The sequence below is a fragment of the Asterias rubens genome, unplaced genomic scaffold (genome assembly GCF_902459465.1).
Source record: "Asterias rubens unplaced genomic scaffold, eAstRub1.3, whole genome shotgun sequence".
In the NCBI taxonomy this organism is placed as follows: Eukaryota; Metazoa; Echinodermata; class Asteroidea; order Forcipulatida; family Asteriidae; genus Asterias; species Asterias rubens.
Window position 1 is genome coordinate 94,502 of NW_022985727.1, and position 19,774 is coordinate 114,275.

A 19,774-nucleotide genomic window follows, 5' to 3' on the forward strand; every position below is an offset into this window, starting at 1 on the left:
CAATCAAGCTCAAGGTTTCACAAGTTTGTTATTTATGCATATGTTGAGATACACCAAGTGATAAGACTGGTCTTTGACAATATTACCAATGGTGTACATTGTCTTTAAAGGCATGGGATATCTTTAGTAATTGTCAAAGCTTCTCACTTCTCAAAATATGCTTAAAATAACAAACCTGCGAAAACTTGAGCTCAATTAGTCGTTGAAGTTGCGAAAATGGACAGAAACCAACTGGTTTATAATTTAAACCTAGTTGAACACAGTTAAACCTAGTCCAAACCAGTTGGTTAATATTGAAAAAGGACGAGTTTGGTCACTATCCTGTTAAACCAGTTAAACCCAATAATTTTGACCTGGGATAGGTGTACACACACACACAAATTTGCGCGATGATGACACCCCCATTGCATCGTCGAAATTTCCAAGAATTTGGAGACCGCTAACGTTGCATAGCGCCCTCTGTTGATTGATTGTTACAACCAGACTGCAGAGCGAGTGTCATCAGCAGGGTTTAAAAAACAACACATATAAAATAATCAAATTTTATTTCTGGGGCCAGCCGAAATTACACGAGCTGATGAATAATATTCGGTACCGGTATGCAAATAGTTTATTTTTTTACTGTAGCACTATTGGTAATTGTAGTATTCTATACTGTGAGTCCATAAACATTGTATAGCGCCCTCTACTGTTCGTATTGTGTTCTATAATAAAAGACCTCGTGTGAGCGTCGTTGGTTCCAGGTAGCCATGTTTGTGTATGACTTATTTGTGTCTCCCAAATGGCGACGAGGATGGGATTCTAGAGACATCTACGAGTTGATAAAACACAATGGCAGGAATCATAGGAGAGATTGGAGAATTTTCGGAAGGGAAAGAAACCTTCACTTGCTATCTGGAAAGACTGGAACAGTTTTTCATCGCCAACGCGATCAAGCAGGACCGGGCGGTGAGTGTGTTTCTCACACTCACAGTGATAGGACCCAAATCCTACACTTTACTGAAGTCCATGGTGTCCCCAGACAAGGTTAGCGAGAAATCTCTGGAAGAGTTCAAGAAAATTCTTCGTAATCATTACTCTCCTCAACCTCTCATCATTGCTGAAAGGTACAAGTTTCATAAAAGAGAACAAAAATCTGGGGAATCCGTCAACGAATATGTGGTTGAACTAAAAAGACTGGCAAGTACATGTACATGTCAGTTTGGCACATTTTTAAATGATGCTTTACGGGACCGTTTAGTATGCCAGAAGAAGCTGTTGGCGGAAAAGGAACTTACCTTAGTTAGAGCAGTGCAACTAGCAGTGGCTTATGAAATGGCAAATAAGCAAGCACAGGAATTTCAGCCACGCTCCATCGTGGATTCGACTGGAGCTTCAGTTAAAAGAGTTGAAACGACCAAGAAACCCTACCGGAAACAAGGCACTACTCCACGTAAACACAACGATGGTGCAAAGTCTACGGCTGCCGCAGGCAGGATGACAAACAAGGACAGTGGCTGTTACCGCTGTCTCGAGCAACATACTCCACGGGAATGCCCATACATCAAGGCTACATGCTACTACTGTCAAAAAGTAGGGCACATCGCGAAAGCTTGCAGGAAGAAACAAGCTAAACAAGCCAAGGGGAGTAACCGAAATTCTGTGAAGCAGATACAAGATGGTGACGATTCATCAGATGATGGAGATTATGTGGTCTACACAATCAGCTCAGTGTGCTCACCAAAACAAGGCATTATTTTAATGGTGGACTTAGCGGGTTCTCAAGTGCAGATGGAGTTAGACACAGGAGCCGCTGTATCAATTGTCTCGGAAAAGACATATCACACTCAGCTGTCTTCATGGCCATTGGAGAGTTCATCGGTGAAACTGAAAACGTACGGTGGAGAACCAATCCAAGTACTCGAGAAATTGACTCTGCCAGTCAAGTACGAGAACCAGTCCCACAACCTGCCACTGTATGTTGTGGTGGGGGACAAGCCAGCTTTATTTGGACGAGACTGGTTAGCAAAGATGCAAATCGATTGGAAACGTATATTCAAGGTGCAACAGACCGCTTACCCATCACCGGACACTGGAACACAAGGTACACCAGCCAAGGACATCACAGGGACAAAGGAACAGTATGCAACTGTTTTCAGTGATAAAGGTGGGCCTATCAAAGAATTTGCTGCCCATATTTATGTTGCAGAGAATGCCAATCCGGTGTTCTGCAAAGCACGCCCAGTTCACTCAAGGCAAAGGTGGAGCAAGAACTTCAGCGTTTACAAGATAAAGAAATCATCACAAAGGTTGATCGCAGTGACTGGGCTTCACCTATTGTACCAGTGCCCAAACCAGATGGAAGTCTACGCTTGTGTGGAGACTATAAGGTTTCAGTAAACAAACTGTTAGATACTAAGCAGTATACCTTACCAAATGCTGGAGACTTGTTCGCTACCTTAGAAGGGGGGAAAGTCTTTTCAAAGATTGATCTCTCACATGCATACTTACAACTCGAGTTGAAGGCCGAGTCAAGAAAGTATTTAACCATAAATACACACAAGGGGCTGTTTGAATACAACAATTAATTGCCTTTTGGGGTGTCTTCTGCTCCTGGTATTTTCCATGGATCAAATTTTGCAGGGTATAGAAGGGGTTTGTTGTTATTTGGACGACATACTCATCTCTGCACCGTCCGAACAGAGCCATAGCAAAATTTTGAGCGAAGTCCTCAAGCGTTTGGAAAGGTATGATGTGCGGGTTAAGAGCCAAAAATGTGAGTGGGGTAAACATTCTGTAGAGTACCTAGGTCATGTAGTTGATGCTGAGGGTATTCACCCTACTACTGAAAAGCTTGAAGCAATCAGTGAGGCACCTAGTCCGACAAATGTAACTGAGCTTAGGTAATTCCTAGGGCTTTTGAATTATTATGGGAAATTTATTCCAAATGCTTCAACAGTGCTTCACCCTCTAAATGAGCTGCTGCGGAAAGAGATTCCATGGAAATGGACCGAGGATTGCGAAAAAGCATACAAGGCTAGTAAATCCCAGCTAATGGAAAGTACGTTGTTGGTACACTATGATGTGAATCGTGAACTCCGATTAGCATGTGATGCTTCAGCGTATGGTATCGGAGCGGTGATTTCTCATGTCATGCCAGATGGCCAAGAAAGACCAGTGGCATTTGCATCGCGCACATTGTCGGCAAGCGAACGAAATTATGCCCAAATAGAGCGTGAAGCATTGTCACTTATATATGGAGTTAAGAAATTCCACAAGTATCTCATTGGTCGTAAGTTTACATTGATAACTGATCACAAACCATTGACCACGATTTTTAATCCAGAGTCAGCTATTCCAACTTTGGCTGCTGCACGCATGCAACGTTGGGCAATCATATTATCTGCCTACACCTATGACATTGAGTTCAAAAGGTCAGGGGATCATGGAAACGCGGATGCGTTATCTAGGTTACCTAGAAAAGTGGATCATACCACTCATGAGGAAGTAAAGTATTTCTCATACTTAGACGAGTTACCAGTCACTGCTAAGGATATTAGTAGAGCTACACTGAAAGATCCAGTGTTAGCTAGAGTACATGAGTTTGTAGCAAATGGTTGGCCAAATTATGTACAGGATGAAGATGTGAGACCCTTTTTCACTCGTAGAGATGAGTTAACAGTAGAACAAGGTTGTATTCTATGGGGTTTGCGGGTGATCATCCCACCCAAGTTCAGATCTAGATTGCTAGATGATCTTCATGAACAACATTTAGGCATATGTCGTATGAAGGGTTTAGCACGAAGCTACCTGTGGTGGCCAGGTTTAGACAAGGATATTGAATGTTTGGTAAATGCATGCACCACTTGTCTCTCTGTCCGAAACGCACCCCCCAAGGCACCCTTAAAAACATGGGAGTGGCCAACAAGGGTATGGCAGAGATTACACATTGACTATGCTGAACTTAAAGGCCAACATATGTTAATTTTGGTAGATAGTCACTCTAAGTGGGTTGAAGTGTATCCAATGAAAACTACCACTACCACTAAAACATTGGACATTCTTAGAAGATTGTTCTCTTCTTATGGAATCCCAGAGGAAATTGTTTCAGACAATGGGCCACAATTTACATCAAGTGAATTTCAAGACTGCATGACCAAAAATGGTATAAAACATACCAAAGTTCCGCCGTATCACCCAGCGTCCAATGGGGCAGCGGAGAGAACGGTGCAAACAGTGAAAAGAGCGTTAACTAAACAACTTCTTGATCCGAACCAAAGAAAGCAAAAATTGTCAATACATCACAAGTTAGCTAATTTCCTTTTAACATACCGCAACACTCCTCAGGCAACTACCGGTCGAACTCCGGCAGAGTTGTTCCTAAAAAGACAACCCAGAACTCGTTTTTCTTTGATGAAGCCAAATTTAGCCACAACAGTGGAAGACAAACAAGGGAAACAGAGAATGTTTCATGATAAGGGCCGGGTAAAGGAAAGAACCTTAAAGGTAAACCAGAAGGTTAGAGTGAAAAGTCATCAGAATAACTTAGAGAAATGGGTGTCAGGCAAAGTTGTAAAAGTGTGTGGGCCTCGTACTTACATAGTGCAGGTGTACAATAATGGAAGGAACAGATTTGTGCATAATATTGATCATGTTTTACCGTCACAAGAAGAAAGTCAAATGGTGGTTCCAGATGCAATCATGCCCGAAACAAGTAATCCGGTTCATGTTCCGGTAACCAACCAAATTCCACAGCAGTATGAACAGGAAAAGGTCACAAACCAAAAACCAAATTCTGAGTCAAGTGGAGAAATCCCACAATCACTTGACCAAAAACACAGTAACCAGGCTAATGAGAGCAGTCCGGGTAGTCCTGGAAGTTCTACTCAAGTGAGACGCTATCCCCAAAGAGTTAGAAATCCACCAAAACGATTAGATTTGTAAACAATACATAATAGAAAGAACACCATATTCATGTTGTTTAGTTTTCAAATGGTTTAATAGCAAAGTACATGTACTACTTTACATTCCATGTAACTGATGTAAACATTACATGCATTCCATTGGGTGTAAAAATAAAAATAAAACTATTATTATTGCTGATTTCATTAAGCAGGGTTTTTTTTCCTCAATAGGTTTCAACCAAGTGGCTTTAGTTAAATATGCCTGTCTCATTGTAAAAGGGGGTAAAATTCATTTAAGGGGAAGGAGTGTAGTATTCTATACTGTGAGTCCATAAACATTGTATAGCGCCCTCTACTGTTCGTATTGTGTTCTATAATAAAAGACCTCGTGTGAGCGTCGTTGGTTCCAGGTAGCCATGTTTGTGTATGACTTATTTGTGTCTCCCAAATATATTACAGTAATTGTCAAAGACCAGTTTTCTCACTTGGTGTATCTCAATTAACAGAGGCTATGCACACGTTGCGAGATAATAATGGGGACATATCCTTGTGATCACACCATGGTCATACAAAGTTGTTTGCTTTCAATTCGAGACCTCAAAATCTAATTCTGAAGTCTCGAAGTCAAATTCGTAGAAAATTACTTCTGTCTCGAAAACTATGTTATGTTAGAGGGAGTCTAACAATGTTTAATACATCAACAACTAGCTATCCATTACTCGTTACCAAGTGATGTCCACCATTTAATATCTCAAATCCCTATTCAACATCACGGACGACTTTTGCACACCTGCACATTCCTGCACATTTCTTTACATTTTGTTTTTCTGGTATGCAAATTAGGAAAACTTGACCCCAAGCCAAAGTTTTGCTGTGTGAATGAGATATAATACGTGACAGCAATAGTGAGAAGCTGGGCGGGGCTTATTTTCCACTTGAGATCGAAATTTGACATACAACCATAGAGCTATATAGCTCTATGCACAGCGTATCGGAAGAGATTCCCCGTTGTTATGCAATTATGCGGTTTGTCGAATTGCTCGCTTTTTGGAGGTTTCCATTTTTCAGAAAAGTCCTCCACACAAGAGGATGTGCTACAGCTGTGCTGTAAACGCACGTGTTGTACCATGTTTGTACCACCCTTCCAGGAGACATGTTCATACTTTATGGAATTATGCTGTTGCTCATAATTATTTGGGCGAAATTCTGTGTTAATTGGCAAACCGGCTTTGAGAGTTTTACACGAGGCCAGAGAGGGACAAAACTGACCAACTTCAATGTGGAACCGTACTCAAGGCTGTGCGAATTCCACGGAGTTTGTATTAACTTTTAGCTGACAGCTTGACTAATTTGATGGACCTATTCCTCCATGGTTTTATGTAACCGCAGGAGGTATTCGAGCCATCTGTTATTCTACTTATTGGAAGGAATTTATTGTTCTAAGTTGGGCGATAACTGTGTTGAGCTTTGAGAGTTCTACATCGTCGTTGTGGAACTCTTGTCTGTGCGAATTCCACCGAGTTAGCCTGTCATGGCCTGATGAAAAAGTGTAGCTAATGGAGCCATTCGAATACATGGCCAGGTACGGTAGGGGAGCACAGGGACGGACGACATGACCGGGGAGGCCGACACGATCGAGCATGACGGGGAGAGAGAGCCAACCACACGGCATGCATTCAGCCACGCGCCTACACACAGGGGCCCGGGGGCGTGCGTGGGTGCGTGCGTGCGGGTGTTTCAGCAATGGCGAATAGTGTTTCTTCAGATCAAGCCGATTTTCTTCTTGGATCATGGCCCATGAAAGCTAGAAATGAACATGAACTTCTAATACTTAAGACATGATCTTTTGGAGAAATATGTTTGATATTTTGTCTCATGATGATCAGCAATATGTAGGTCAAGAAGGAAGTTTTAAACTTCAATCGAGAAGTCTTCAAGTTCATTATTTGTCTAATGAGCGATATCTCAATTGACAAGTGTTCAAGAAAGCAATGTTCAAGCAAGAAATCTTCAAATACACAGGTATTTTGTTTAGTAAGTGTGACAGGGCTGGATAATAATCATTTTTAAATGTCCATTGTTGAGGGTAACAGAGAAGATTACAATACATTAATTTGTATAACCCCTATATAACCATTTTCTTATTTTAGCTTACCCCCCCCCCCCCCTATATAACCATTTTCTTATTTAAGCCCCCCCCCCCCCCCCCCCCCCCCCGGATAACCACTTTCCCTTTTTAGCCCCTCTGGTAAAGTAACACCTTGATGCACTCTCTCAATAGAAATTTCTAGAACAATAATATACACATAATGAATGTTTATGAGTGCAATGGTGCGAATTATGTTCATGAGTTCAAAGATGGAATGTTCTATTAAACGAGGCGGAGCCGAGTTGAATGGAACATTCCAGCTTTCAACGAATGAACATTTTGCACCATTGCACGAATGAAAAACATTCAATAATTGTTTTATATAACATCCAAGTAGATCTTTGTCATTTTGATTAAAAGATACAACTTTCAAAACAAACAAAACGTAGGCCTACAATTTTTAATTGTAGAAGCCGAATGTTAAGTAATTTTACTACCTTGCAGTAACACTGCTGCGTTATCAAAGACACGCGCACGCAGTGATATGTGTTTACTCAGCTTTTTCGTTCCATCCGAAAAGTACTATTGCACGCTGGCAGCGTGCAATGGTACTTTTCGGATGGAACGAAAAAGCACGGTGAGTGACTCAGCGTGCAATGGCACTTTTATTTGCTATCACGTGACGGACAATCCTCCAATCAAATGGCAAGGATCTGCTTGGGTGTTATATAACATGTTTTATATAACACCCAAGCAGATCCTTGCCATTTGATTGGAGGATTGTCCGTCACGTGATAGCAAATAAAAGTACCAATACACGCTGAGTCACTCACCGTGCTTTTTCGTTCCATCCGAAAAGTACCATTGCACGCTGCCAGCGTGCAATGGTACTTTTCGGATGGAACAAAAAAGCTGAGTAAAAACATCACTGCGTGCGCGTGTCTTTGGTAACGCAGCAGTGTTACTGCAAGGCATATTAGTAAAATTACTAGCATTCAGCTTCTACAATTAAAAATTGTAGGCCTACGCTTTGTTTGTTTTGAAAGTTGTATCTTTCAATCAAAATGACAAAGATCTACTTGGATGTTATATAAAACAAATAATGAATGTTTTTCATTCGTGCAATGGTGCGAAAATGTTCATTCGTTGAAAGCTGGAATGTTCCATTCAACTCGGCTCCGCCTCGTTGAATAGAACATTCCATCTTTCAACTCATGAACATATTCGCACCATTGCACTCATAAACATTCATTATGTGTATATTATATAACACCCAAGCAGATCCTTGCCATTTGATTGGAGGATTGTCCGTCACGTGATAGCAAATAAAAGTACCATTGCACGCTGAGTCACTCACCGTGCTTTTTCGTTCCATCCGAAAAGTACCATTGCACGCTGCCAGCGTGCAATGGTGCTAAAACTTTCCTAATGCAAGCCACACACTCAGTATGCAGACCGGCAGTAAAGAGTGAACACCACACAAAGTTCTGCTCTTGCTTCAATTTCATCTGCCCCAATTGCTTGGTCTGTTGTGGAATTGGTAAGTCAAAAAGAACATTTATTTCTCACTTTTAATTATCTTATTAAAGTTCCCAGTGTGTAATTTAACATTTAGATGAAAATGGATTGGTATTTTGACAAAGGTTTGTAACAAGAATTGTTGAGCAAAATAGCATTTTTTATATCAATTGCACAGGAGGTAAATTTTTGTCAAGCAGTTTCTAGATATAATTCATACAATGTTTTTGATATATTTAGAGACACAGTTTGGCTCATGATTTGTTTAAGGTGATTCAGAAAATTCTCTGTCTATTTCTATTTTGATAGTTTGGGTTTTTGGTACATTTAAATCTGTTTTAATAATGAGGCATATTGATAATTTTGAAGTCAAATCTTTGCCCATGTCCAACTCGATTTATGAAGATTGGAGTGCTTTTATTTTATTCTGTACCGAGTTTTATTTTTTTTACTTGAAAAGGGAATAGACATTCCATCACTTTAAAATTGTTAAATTCTGAGACAAGTCATGGGGTGTTTTTAACAGAATATATAAGTACATGTACCCTTAGGAGATTTCCCTGCTTGAGGCCTACCCTAGAGTTAGAGCACATAGTTTTTTGGGAGTTATGATAAAGAGTTTTACACTAGGATAAGCCCATTTGGGGTTGTTCTAAAACCCCCTCGACCCCCATGACCCACGACTCTCCGACGTCCGCCCCGTGTTCGAAGAATGTCCCAATTCCGAATTCATAAAATGTCGCTTTACGGCCGAGCAAGAATTAAGTCCCCGATTTAGAATTCACAGTGTGTGATCTGCGACGCAACTTCCTTCCACGACTAGGCTTGACTTCAAGTCTGAGACTGCGGTATTTATCCGCATCAGCCACACATAATTGGGAGTATTTACTCTCCGCTTCCGCACGACAAGTGCACACACCGATTGGGGACCCCAAACACGTCCGTGTGGCCATTTGGTCGGTCGGGTCTACAATATTGAGCTCCACTTGGAGCAACTAGTAGTACCATAGTACACAGGACCAGAGCGATCGGTCGGAAATGGGTCCGCCTGATCATCACGTAATGAATTGGCCGTAATCGTACTCGGGCGGTACACGCAGGTTCCCAGTTGGGATGATAATATCGGATCGGCAAAGAGATACACATGGAAATACCGCGGTTTTTTATGTGTACATCACAATTGTCACAGGCCCGATCTCGGCAGCCAATCACGCGAACTTTGCTTTGTGCATACTACGTCTCTCGTACGCTGTGTAGTTGTGATGTGCGAGGCATGGTAGTCGATGTCAGCATACAAAATTGTGTGTGTGATTGGCTGAGGTTGTGAACTGTGGCAATTTCGGTGTACAACAAAAAAGATCGCTCAAAAGTTGATGGTCGAGGGGGTCGTGGGTCGTGGGTCGAGGGGGTTTTAGAACAACCCGCCCATTTGTTTATAGATTGTATGTTTCAGTATGCCTTTAGATGAGCCTGTTGAGTGACTTAGGCAACTCTAATGTTTTTGCTATGGCTCATTAGTATTCACGAGAAAGTTTGTGAAGTTCGCTCTGTTTTGTAATGCAGCCTAAGGAAACGAATCAAGTCACGGGTGTAGTTTGTGCAGAGGACATTCTTTCTTCTCAATGATTTTATCAGTATATCCGTGTTACTAATTAATATTTTCTGATTCTTGCATTTATCCTTGTATATATCCTCATGTCGGTATTTTCTTTTATTTCTTTGTCTTATACAGGTTTTCAAAGCTATTGTGATTTAGTTTGTAACTCGCTTTGATACTGTGTTGTTTTTTTGTTTTTTTTAGGTTTTGATATTTTGGTTTTTTTTATTACTAGCCTATCCTACAGTTAATTCTGCTGGGTTTATATTAGTTTGTGATTCAATTCAAGGCCACGGTTTATTTCAACATTGTCACTCGGGGAGTACAGTCAACTCATTAGTTTTCACAAGTGTTCTTGACCTGATTTTTTAGTGTTTGGTGAAAACAGAGATATAAATTGTTGAATCTATCTTAAGAAGGCTTTCCAGTTAAACTTATTGTAATTGTTTGGTTTCTTCTCCATATTTCTATGTGAGTTTTTGAGTGGACCAAATAAATACAATTTTTCCTTGTTCCTACAAGTCAGTGGTCATTGTTTCTTTCTTTTTTTTATCAAATTGCCTCGCGTTCTTATCCTCGCTCGATCTTAGATTTACACTTCTCATTGCAAGCGTTTATTATCAGAAATTCAATTTTATTTAATAAATCTCCAAGTGTTCCATTTTTCCAGGTTACATAAGCGATTGTCAAGATACTCTATTGTTCAAGCTAGAAATCTTCATTGTGCTATTTTTTTTTAAGTCTTGCCCAATACAATAGCTTTGCCCAAAAGTCTTGCCTGACCAGCTGAACTCTTAAAACCTTAGCATTAGAACCAAGGAAATGTAAATTTATAAATATATGAACCAAGGATATGTGAACTGAACTTCATTTTACTTGCTTATTTTTTTTTTATTTTTTTTTATTTCCTTTTTTTAAGTGGGTGTTTAAATTGAGCCCGGATACATGTCAGAACTTTTGTCCCTGACCAGGATATGTGAACTGAACTTTTGTTTAGAAAAATGAATCTTAAAACCTCCTATGAACTTTAGTACCTTGTCAAGGAAAATGTACAACTTCTTTTCGTTATTTGTGTGAACTGAACTTCGAAAATTGCAGGCCTAGTGAACTGGACTTCACTTTAAACCCTACCATTACCAAGATTAGAACTAGATTTAAAGTGTATCTAACTCTAGCTGTGGCTAAATACTTCAGAAGACCTCCCAGATGTAGCAAGGGCCTTATGTGGGTTGTGGCTTGTCTCAATGGGACTGATATCCACAGTGCACAGTATCAATGTTAGTGTACATTGTACAATAGGGTTGTGAATTTAGAAGTCATTCACTCACTTGATGATGGTATCAGAAAACAAACATGGCTGACCAAATACTATCTGCATCTCCTCAGGATACAGCACTCACAGAAATTCAGAAAAAGCACAAAGAAAGTCCCACACTCTGAACTCAATTATGATAATTATACTATGCAAGAACATAATGGGAGCTGCAGTGACCAAGCAGCCATCAATGTAGGGGCACTTCCAAGGTTAAACATTGGTCGAGAATGCATAAAAAGGGAATGTGAACTGAACTTCTTTTTGTTTTAAATTTGGGGGGGGGGTAGATTTTATATTGTAGTGCCTGACCAGTTGAACTCTTAAAACCTTAGCATTAGAACTCTAGTGCCTAACCACGGAAATGTAAATTTAAATTATTTTAAAACTTTTAGGCTATAACTTAACTTTTCAAATCTTGATATGTGAACCAAGGATATGTGAACTGAACTGAACTTCATTTCATTTATTTATTTTTTACTATTTTTTTTATTTCCTTTTTTTTTTTTTTAATTAGTGCTTAAATTTGGCAATGATTTATGAACTTTTTTGCCTGACCAGGCCATGTGAACTGAACTTGTTTTTTTTTTTAACTGAACTTTTCAAGCCTGGTTTTAAAGGATTCGGGTACTTTTTCAAAATGTCAACGGATTTACATTAAACTTACAGGGTTTGAAGATGATAGTGGAAAGCTTCCCTTCAAATATTATTAACTAAGGTTGTGTAGTTTTTGAGAAATGAGTAGTTTTGGTCTCATGAGACCAAATCTATTTTAGCATGTTAAATCCCCTTAAAGCAATTGGACCCTTTCGGTACAGGAAACAAAAAAAAAGTTCACAGATTTACAAATAATTTACAGGGTTTACAGAAGGTAATGGTGAAAGACTTCTCTTGAAATATTAGTCCATGAAATGCTTTACTTTTTGAGAAAACGGTAAAACAATATAAATTCTCGTTAACGAGAATTACGGATTTGTTATAAACACATGTCATGACACAGCGAAACGCGCGAAAACAGGAGTGGGTTTTCTAGTTATTTTCTCCCGACTCCGATGTCCGATTGAGCCTAAATTTCCACAGGATTGTTATTTTATATATAAGTTGTGATACACAAAGTGTGGGACTTGGACAATACTGTTTACCAAAAGTGTATAATGGCTTTAACCAGTTATAAATGATATTATACCAAAACCATAGCATTTCTGGTTTATACGTTTTTACATGCTAAAACTGAGACGAAAATTATTACTTTTACTCATTTCTCAAAAACTACAGCACCTCAGTAAGTAAAATTTCAAGGGAAGCTTTCTACTATCATTATCTTCAATCTGTGTAAATGTAATGTAAATCTGTTGACATTGTGTTTTTTGTTAGGAAAAAGTGCATATATCCCTTTAAACTGAACGTAACTTTAATTTATTTATTTTTTACTATTTTGGTTAATTTCCTGTTTTAAATGAGTCCTTAAATTGAGCCCTGAGTACCTGAGATATTGATAATATTTTTTTTTTTTACTGACCTCTTTAAGCTTGCTTTTTGGCATAGTTTGAACAAACATTGTCTGACCACTCGTCTGGTAGTCTTGTGCTTCACTCTGTTTTTTCTGCAGTAGCGTGCATGTCTTCCTAGCATCTTGTCCCAGAAGTGGCCCCTTATGTTGTGTGCCTGGGCTGGTTATGCGCTTGACACTTGTCTTGCACTCACGCCTCTAGCGTGTCCGTCAATGAGACTGGTATAGCCAGGTTGAACTTCGAGTGGGTGATCTTGTTCTCCACCTCCTCCCTGATGTTGTCACTATCACTAATATCGCTGCAATCACTGTTGCCTCTGGTTGAACTTCGAGTGGGTGATCTTGTTCTCCACCTCCTCCCTGATGTTGTCACTATCACTAATATCGCTGCAATCACTGTTGCCTTTAGCTGGATGGGGCCCCATCCAGTGGCTGTTGTAAAATGATATTTCCTGTGGTACCTTGATTTACCGCACAAAATACCACAGGAATATTAAATACCACAGGAACTTATGTGGTAATGTCTATACAGGCTGGCAAGCAAGGTGTGGGTACAAGTCCTGGTCATGGCATTTCGTTGACCCAGAATCCAGGTGGGTACAAGCTGGGTCCTTTTCAATGATCAAATGTTTTGACCCGGATTCTGGGTCAAAATGATTTGACCCGGATTCAGGGTCAATGAAATGTAATGTGTTTTGACCATGAATCCGGGTTAAGTAAAATGACCCGGAATCCGGGTCATTTGAATTGACCTGGAATCCGGGTCATTTGAATTGACCCGGAATCCGGGTCATTTGAATCAACCCGGAATTCGGGTCATTTTACTTGACCCTGGATCCGGGTCATTTCAAATGACCCGGATTCCCGGATTCCGGGTAATTTTACTTGACCCGGAATCCGGGTCATTTCAAATGACCCGGAATCCGGGTCATTTGAATTAACCTGGATTTCGGGTCAAAACATTTTAACCCGAAATCCTGGTCAAAATTTGACAATCAAAAGGACCCGCCATGTACCCACCTGGATTCCAGGTCAACGAAATGTCATGACCAGGACTTGTACCCACACATATTATTATTATTACATGGAACCTTTTGAGCATCAGGTGCAAATCTGTCAAAGAGTGATGAGCACGCGAGTGTGAAGCCTTTACGGCATTCTAGATGCTCTGTGGTACAATCTTAGGCCATTTAGAGACCCAATCCCAAAGAATCAGAACAATAAGCCTTCAAAACATGAGCAGTAGAATTTAGGCCCAGTTTTGGATTTTAGAAATACTTGAACTTTCATTATTAACAAAATAAAAAAGATGGGTATAAAAATGTGTAGTGGATTGTTGCAATGTTGTACGCAAGGTTTGCGGGAAAAGAAAACAATGAACTCAGAAACGTTTCAATTGAATGTGGTGTCAAATGGAACAGAGTTAATAACAGTCTTGCGTGGGGAGTTACCTGGGTAAAACTATACCAATATCACTCACACTAGCCACAGAGGCCGCAGAACGGCAATGACAGACAGAGACATCGTGTTACCGAATGTAAACATACAGTAACTACAAACAAACTAAAAAGTATGGAGATGACACGAACTTACGTGCTCTTATACGACACACGGGTTAACAAAACTGGGGAACATTGTGGTGTCCCCCCCCCCCCCAGGATTGATGGCAATTTGACGGGACACAGCGTTTTGGGCACAGGGTTTGGCTTTTTTACATATAGTGCAAAACCTGACTATCATGATAATGGGGTTCAAAAGACAGGGGGAACATTTGGTATTGTATCCCCCACCCTGGGAAATGGGGTGGGGGTACACGTCCCTTCCACTCTTTCAAGGGGGAGGTGCAAATCTGTCAATGATGGAGTATGCGTGTGAGAAGCATTTACGGCGCTGGGTGCAGGCCAGATTAAGGGCCCAGGAAATTTTGCATTTTTTTTAGCTGCTCTGTGATGCAATCTAGGGCCAATTTTGAGGGGGGACATGATTATAGTGTCCCCCACCCTTTAAAAAGTTGTGTCATCCTTTGTCCCTAGGATTAATGCACATGGTGGGCACACAGGGTTTGGTCTTACATTAGTAAAAACTTGGGCTTCATGATAAAGGTGGTCAAAAAGATGGGGGGTGGGGACATTTGATATTGTGTCCCCCACCCTCCAAAAGATGACAGGGACAATGTCCCCCTGTGTCTCCCCCCCCCCCCCCACCCCCCTGATTGGCACCCATGGAAAGGGCCATGGTCATGGCAGAAAAAGTGTAAGGAGCAAGCCTTTACTGCATGGTAATGACCGGTGTCATGGTAGATGTCTGTTGTGCTCAAAGTTCCGGATGACGTCACTGGGCATTTCAGCATCCTGTCGTTGTGGGTGTTGGTCTCCCGTGCATCATATACTGCCGCTGCAAATAATATCCGAGACCTTTTTTTATGGTATGATTCCTTTTTCACCTGGCGACGCACAACCCTCTTTGGCTTTCTTCTTTGTAATTCATGCTTGATACTCGATTATGTTGTTGCATGCTTTTGAACAATACTGTTGTAGACGCTCTACTCTTTCATCATACGATTTACTCGTTGACACCGCCATGACAGCTAAAATCTACTAAAATCTACCACTTTCGCTTGCTGTGCGCAGTCATGGAATGACGTAATACTGCTGTATTTGGTTTTCCGGAGCTTTTAGCATGCCGGACATCGGAGACTGCGACACCGGGTTGTGGCTGGAAACTATTATTGGAACAACCCGAGGTCCAGTAACAGTATCCAACCAAGGCAGGGTGCTCCACAAGGGTCATTTCAATATACCTACCAAGGTCATTGTTATGCACTTGTGGTAGTTGATAGTTCAATGTTGTTTATTTTTGGGTTGCAGTGGATCTTGTCAGAATGATGGAGAATGTGAAGCTTTAGATGACACTGATGATGAAAACAAGGAGGACTTTGCGGAACATTCCCAGATGGTAAGAAAATCCAACATCAACTTTCCGTGTTTTGATTAAGAATCTTAGGTTAAATAATGTAATAATAACAATAACACTAGAGTCTGATGGAGTTATCTATCAACCAAAAAGTTGCTCAAGGTGCTTCAACAAAGAGAGACAATTTTTAAAGTGTTTGAAGTGATTTGTGATTTTATGAGGCTGATTTGCATTGACCCGGAATCCAGGTCATTTGAATTGACCCGGAATCCGGGTCATTTGCATTGACTCGGAATCCGGGTCATTTGCATTGACCCGGAATCCGGGTCATTTGCATTGACCCGGAATCCGGGTCATTTGAATTGACCCGGAATCCGGGTCATTTGAATTGACCCGGAATCCGGGTCATTTGAATTGACCCGGAATCCGGGTCATTTGCATTGACCCGGAATCCGGGTCATTTGAATTGACCCTGAATCCGGGTCATTTGAATTGACCTAGGAATCCGGGTCATTTGAATTGACCCAGAATCCGGGTCATTTACAATGCTTGATACTTGATTATGTTGTTGCATGCTTTTGAACACTACTGTTGTTGACGCTCTACTCTTTCATCATACGATTTACTCGTTGACACCGCCATGACAGCTAAAATCTACTAAAATCTACCACTTTCGCTTGCTGTGCGATGTCATGGAATGACGTAATACTGCTGTATTTGGTTTTCCGGAGCTTTTAGCATGCCGGACATTGGAGACTGCGACACCGGGTTGTGGCTGGAAACTATTATTGAAACAACTCGAGGTCCAGTAACAGTATCTAACCAAGGCAGGGTGCTCAACAAGGGTCATTTCAATATACCTACCAAGGTCATTGTTATGCACTTGTGGTAGTTGATAGTTCAATGTTGTTTATTTTTTGGTTGCAGTGGATCTTGTCAGAATGATGGAGATTGTGAAGCTTTAGATGACACTGATGATGAAAACAAGGAGGACTTTGCGGAAAATTCCCAGATGGTAAGACAATCCAACATCAACTTTCCGTGTTTTGATTAAGAATAAGGTTAAATAATGTAATAATAACAATAACACTAGAGTCTTATAAAAGTTGCTCAAGGTGCTTCAACAAAGAGAGAAAAGAGAGAAGTGTTTGAAGTGATTTGTGATTTTATGAGGCTGATTTGTGTAGCTCCTTTAAACTTCATTGTGAAACTTCATTGTGAAACAAGCAACATTTAATATGTTCATTTTTCTTAGCATAAATATTTACAAACAAAGTTTGTTCGAGACGTTCCTTGATTTTTTTACTGGACTTTTGTTTTCTTTTTTTCTGCAGACATCGGCTAACAATAAAAAAAACAGGCATGAGAATCTTCCGGTTTAAACCGGAATTCCGTTTTTTTTCCTTTCAAAATTGTGGTCTCCGAGTTTGATGTGAATTTGCTATAAAATTCGGGGGGTAGGTTTTTGGGGGTATACATTTGGATTTCTCTAATCCCTCTTTTCTAGTCAGACAATGTAAGTTTACCTTTGTAATTGTTATTATCGCGGATCCCCACACGTCGTTCATGAAATACCGGCACCTAAACAATCAATTGCCGTCCAGCAGCTGGCCCAATTTACCGCTTGTTGTCTTCCTGGCATCGCGCATGCATGCAGCAGCAGCGACAGATGTATAAACTTGCCTCATTCCTTGCTTCGTTTATAGTGGTACGGTTCAATAATGTTTGCGTGTAATGCGCTTGCTGCTGCAGCAAAGATAACACGTGTGGAGACTTTTGAAAGTCTACTGAAAAAACAATGCACGTGTTTGCACCATGTGTACTGTGTACTGTGTACTGTGTACGTGCAGGTTTGCACACGAACCAATGAGCGGCGCGGCACGAATCTGAGATCGCCGGCAGGTCATGGTAAACTGGTACCTGTTATTGCCTCACAACCAGCGAAAGATATATTGGGAACCAGCGAACACACTGTACTTCCGGACGACGTGCTTACTTTATTGGTTCTATTTCTATGTTGGGGTCTAATCTCAACCTCTATGCTGAATAACAACCTCTTTCACAAAAACACATCGCTCTCGCCAAATATATAGGCCTATATATATTTTAAAATGTGCGTCGCCGACGGATCGTTAAAATCACAAACATTTAATTGCAAAAGAATTTCTTTTACACAACCGAATTTCAAATCAAGAACCTATAAAAATGGTTGTTGGTGAGAAAAAAAGCATTTTCAAGGGCAGAAATAAAGGATAAGATCGTCAAAAAAATAAAAATATTATTACTATTATTTTTTTCCCCCTTTCTTTTTCCGGAATTGTAACAAAATCGCAGGCGAACCCAAAATTGTTTGAATTGTTTGAGCTTTACATTCCTTATTTTCCCTTAAACCTATTATAAAAAAAAAAAAGGAAAAATAACACAAAAGTAGCTCACTTCTACCTGGAAAAATAGGTGTCAGAAATGTTTCAGAGACCACCACAGAGCTTCTAAAATACCCAGAGCTCCCAGGGCCCTTAAGCGGGCCCTGGACCCCAGCCGTAAGGGACTTCGCGCTGCGCGCTTGTATTGTGTGCTTCGCACACACAAAATGATGGAATATTGACATTTGCAATTAACTGAATTTTTTCCTGTTTTTTTATCATCACCCATTCTCATGCCTGTAAAAAACTATCAGAGTATTCATCAGATATGCTTACAATTATTTTGAGTAATTACCAATAGTGTCCAGTGCCTTTAGTAAGAGTTTACAAGTTGCTGCGGCAAACTTGGCACCATTGCCAATAACCTTCTCTTAACGATATAGTTCTGGGTTCTTTTACATGCATTACTAGACAACACACGGGACCAATGACTTGAAGTCCAATCCGAAGGAAGAATCAATACTGGTTGAGTGTCTTACTTAAAGATACAAATATCATGATTAGGACTTGTACCCACACCCGGCTGACCAGAAACACCAGAGCTTGAGTCCGTCGCACTTGAACGCTCGACCACGAGAGAGAGATCACCGCAATAGTGACACCTGTGTCCATTAGTTGTCTTATTAATTGTGTAGTTTACTATTTGATTGTAGGTGTGTTAGCATTCTGATTTTTGTAGGAAAATAAAAGAGGAAAATCAAATAATAACTTTACTTACACACTAATAAGACAACTAATGGACGCAGGTGTCATTTTTGAGGCGATCGTGGCCGAGTGGTCAAGTGCACCGGACTCAAGCTCTGGTGTTTCTGGTTAGCAGGGTGGGTTCAAGTCCAGGTCATGACATTTCATCGACCCAGAATCAAGGTGCGTACAAGCTGGGTCCTTTGAATGTTCAAATGTTTTGACTCGGATTCCGGGTTATTTCAATTGACCCGGAATCCGGGTCAGAACATTTTGACGCGGAATCCGGGTCAAAACATTTGAACATTCAAAAGGACCCGCCATGTACCCACCTGGATTCCGGGTCAACGAAATGTCATGACCAGGACTTGTACCCACACCTTGCTAACCAGAAACACCAGAGCTTGAGTCCAGTGCACTTGACCACTCGGCCACAATCGCCTCAAAAGTGACACCTGCGTCCTTTAAGTTGTCTTATTAATTGTGTAGTTTACTATTTGATTGGAGGCGTGTTAGCATTCTGTTTTTTGTAGGAAAGTAAAAGAGGAAAATCAAAAAATAACTTACACAATTAATAAGACAACTAATGGACGCAAGTGTCACTTTTGATGAGATCGTGGCCGAGTGGTCAAGTGCACTGGACTCAAGCTCTGGTGTTTCTGGTTAGCAAGGTGTGGGTTCAAGTCCAGGTCATGACATTTCATTGACCCAGAATCAAGGTGGGTACAAGCTGGGTCCTTTTGAATGTTCAAATGTTTTGACCCGGATTCCGGGGTCAAAATGTTTTGACCCGGAATCTGGGTCATTTGCATTGACCCAGAATCCGGGTCATTTGAATTGACCCG

The 19,774-nt window shown here is 40.6% G+C and overlaps 1 long non-coding RNA gene across 1 annotated transcript; it reads left to right on the forward strand.

Annotated features, from left to right (window-relative positions):
* The first annotated feature begins 5,885 nt into the window (after nucleotides 1–5,885).
* On the forward strand, nucleotides 5,886–16,827 carry LOC117306425. The gene is made up of 3 exons (XR_004520934.1): nucleotides 5,886–6,905; nucleotides 15,777–15,864; nucleotides 16,750–16,827. It is a non-coding gene; the product is annotated as an uncharacterized LOC117306425 (long non-coding RNA).
* The last annotated feature ends 2,947 nt before the right edge of the window (nucleotides 16,828–19,774 follow it).